Genomic DNA, 3,898 nt, shown 5'->3' on the forward strand with positions numbered 1-3,898 from the left:
TCTATTTATCAAATATCATGGCAGTACAAAGAACACGAAAAATAACAAAAAATACATCCATGTCCGTAGATCACTTAGCGACGACTACAAGCATCAGCGAGATGAAGGCGCACCACAGTCATCACCTCTCCTTCACTGGAGCCTGATATGGGTGGATTAACGAGCTTCTCGGCTCGTTAAACTCATGCTCGTTAAGGCTCGGCTTGTTAAGCTTACTGAGAAAAAGTCATGCTCGGCTCTGTTCACTGAGAGTTCGTTAAGTTCGCGAGTGCTCATTAACAGACTACAGTATGTGTTATGGCCTATGGGAAAAGAGTGTCTGTAATTTTTACGAAGAAATATGGTCACTATAACAGTATAAATACAGATGAACGAAACCGGGCCAAACGAAGACAAACACCGACCGAATTCCGTGAGATCCGCTAGAGGCGCACCTCCACACGCCCTCCGACAACACGAGTCACACCGCGGGGGTTACGCTGGGAGAACCTAAGTTTTTCCAAGTATATAGCTAGATGGAGTAGGTAGAGATAGATGTGGCATGCATATGTAGATCATTTTCTCCGGTGCCTAGCAAAGAGCAAACGACGCATACGTCACAAAAATCTAGCTACTGAAGCTCTCCCTCGGATCGGAATTCTCAGACACTACCCATCAAGACCAACAAGCTAGTATCACATCGATTGCATCGCATCGCAACTGAGTAGTACTCCTGGTACGAGACACCAACGGCCATTAGCAGTTGCGTGCTCCACTCACTACACTTCAATTACCGGAGCAAATTAACGACTAACGATCGAGGGTAGATGGAAAGCGAAACATAGCCTTTTCTGGAGGCGACAAAGGCGAGAGCGAGCAAGAGAGAGAGGAGATCGAGTACTTCTTTTCCTGGCCATCGGTAGTGGATGCGTGGTGGAGTAGATCGAATTAACCGAGACAGAAGAAACAAAGCGACGGTGATAATTGTACATACGTAGAAACCAACGGCTACTGGCAGCAGTTACCACATGCTTTACACTTAGGTAAATTACCGGGGTAAGGGCTTGCCGACCCTCAAACCGCTCACGTTCAGATGTGTTTTGCCATAACACGGTTCTTTATCGGTTTGCAGGTCGATCCAGACGTGCTTTTTTTGCAAACCAGAGACAAAGTTGGGGACTTTGCATGCGTCCTTACCGCTACCACGCCTGCTTCTGACTACCCTGTCCCACCAAAATCATCCTTCCTCGCCTGCTTGCACTCCCGCCCGGCCTCAGCTATCCGCATTCATGCCACAGTAGAGCGGCCGCTCCGTAATGACACCGCCCCAAGCAAACGCGACCTTTCACTGGCGCCGGCAAAGAAGAGGGACGTCAGCCGAGAGTGCCGTCCGCGTCGCTTCCCCGGTGTCCGCGCCTAATCAATGCCGAATAGACAATTACTATACAAGATGGGACAGATGTCTACCACGTCCGTTCAATGTCCGTTCGTCCGTATGCCGCCATTATGCAGGCTTGCCGACCGAGGAACCAACTCCGGCGTAGCACATTGACACACCCGGACACTTGGCCTCACCGAAATTCGCTATTTAAAGGCAGCCACACCCGGCTAAACTCCACACCATAATACTTTTGCTCCACATCCTTCTATATTGCACCGCATCCATCATGACCGCAAGCTCTAGCTCAATGTGGGAGAGCCTTTCATCGAATCAGAAGTACGAGGTGGCCGCCCTTGCAACAATCTGGCAAACTCGCCATGCGTGGCGGATCGTGCATGGCATGCCGACCAGCTCGCCTGAGGTTTTCGACGACAACACGTTGTTGGCCCCTGTGCTTGTGCATGCCGGTTTGACCATGGAGCGGGAGCGGGCGCACTACGACGTCGCCATGGCGGAGGAGGAGCAACCTGCGCCGGCTCCTATGTTGGCATTCCGGTAGGCGCAGGAGGAGCAGAGTTACACCATGTTCCCAAGCAGCACCAACTGGCGGAGGGTCAAATCTAGGGTGAGCGCACAAGCGAGGAGGTCATGGTCGTCATATGGCCTCGGCGAACCCGAACTTCGTTGCCTTACATCCAATGACGCAGGCTGCATGTCCTACGCGTTGTCGCCCAACTTTCGAGGGCACATGTGGTAGGTGGACATTGACGGACCATCCACGTCCATCATCGACCTCACATCTACCGGCATCGGCGATGAACAAGTCACGGACTCTGAGGATGAGTACGGCATGGGAGGTGGCAGGACATTGTGTCCCTACTGGACCGGTCCGTCTCCCATCTTCTACATTTTCTCGCCGGACATCTAACCTCCACTTCACAGGTCTTGAACCCCGCCGCCGCTCATGGAGACGTTAGATGGAGGACATGGTCGTCAATGCGGAATACAAAGGAAGTGGACGACGGGCGCCGCCACAGGATAGGTTTAGGGTCCAGCTTTTTTTATGAGAAATGTTTGAATTCTGATGAAGGTGCTCCGGTTTATTTGAAAATTTACCGTGTTTGCATGAATTTCGTCCGGTTTGTAGAAATAGTGTTTGAAATGTATGCGAGGAGCGTTGGATGGGTGGCTCCCGCATTCGTGTCCGGGGACTGGTCCCCTGTCTGTGAACAAATGTGGAAGCAAATTTACGGATCAACATTGAACATACCCTAAAGATATATAGGTAGTAAGAGCAACTCCAAAGGGCCGACCCATTTCGTCCACCTGCGTCCGTTCGGGTCGGCGCGGACAAAAGTGGCGGCCCAACGCACCGACCCAAACCCAAATCACATCCGCGTCACATCCGCGCCGACGCATTTGCGGCCCAAATTTGCGCCCCAAATGCGTCGTGCGGACGCCAAACGGACGCTTCGCGCGCCTTCTCGCTATCCGCCGCGCCCCCACATGGCAGTCGTCCAAGTACCCGCTGCCCACGCGGTTAGCTTAATTTATGACAACGGGCCCACGCGTCAGCGACGTCGCTCGTCCTTTTTTAAGCCGACCGTGCGGCGGGGCCGTCCTCATCCACACTCGCCGTCCACATCTGCCTACCTTTGCTCCCTCGTCGCCGGCATACCCTAGCCACCACAACCATAGCGAGATGGGCCTCTTCTCCGGCGCCAGCGGCAGCAAGGCCAAGGGCAAGGCACCCGCCACCCCTTTCCCCTCCGAGTTCCTCCCACCTCCGCCGACGCCGGCGCCTCGCCGGCAGAGGCAGCGCGTCAACGTGCCAATGCACCAGGCGGAGTGGCACTGGCAGAACCGCCAGCCTCTGCCGTATCCCGACGTGACGCTGCCGCATGACTGGCATCTGGATCCAGATAGGATCCCAGTGCCGGTGGCGCCGCGGTCGGCTCGTGCTCACGCGGAGGAGGTGCGGCGCTGGCGGGCGCTGCTGACACTGGAGCAGCGCGCCGACCCGGCCTACGCAACCGACTCGCCCAACAGGGCGAGGTGGTTCGCCTTCGAGTACGAGGAGGCGAGGCGCTGGGGCGTGCGCGAGGTCGACCGGAGGTTGCAGCCAACACCGCTCGTCGTCCGCGAGGAGGACCAGATGGCGGAGGATGCCTATCAGGCGGCCCTTGCGGCCGTCTACCGGGAGAGCGAGGAGGACGAGCAGCGCCGAGCGGAGGCGGAAGAGGAGGCCCGTTACGAGGCGGCAATGGCGCAGGCACTTGTCCTCTCCGCGGCGGGCCGCCCCCCATCAAGCCGGAGCCGGAGCCCGAGCCCGAGCCCATCGCGCGCTTCTCCTGGAATGGAGTGGTGCGCGAGTGGTTGTCCGTGCCACCGGTTTGGCTGGGGGCGACGCCGGCGCAGGAGCAGGCGTACCTCGAGATGTGGCGCCAGCGCCGGTTGGCAGAGGAGCGCCTTGACGGCGAGTACGAGGAGATGCTCGAGCGTGACCTCGAGGAGGAGCAGCGCGAGGCCGAGGAGGAG

Source organism: Triticum dicoccoides, chromosome 4A, assembly GCF_002162155.2.
Source record: "Triticum dicoccoides isolate Atlit2015 ecotype Zavitan chromosome 4A, WEW_v2.0, whole genome shotgun sequence".
NCBI lineage: Eukaryota > Viridiplantae > Streptophyta > Magnoliopsida > Poales > Poaceae > Triticum > Triticum dicoccoides.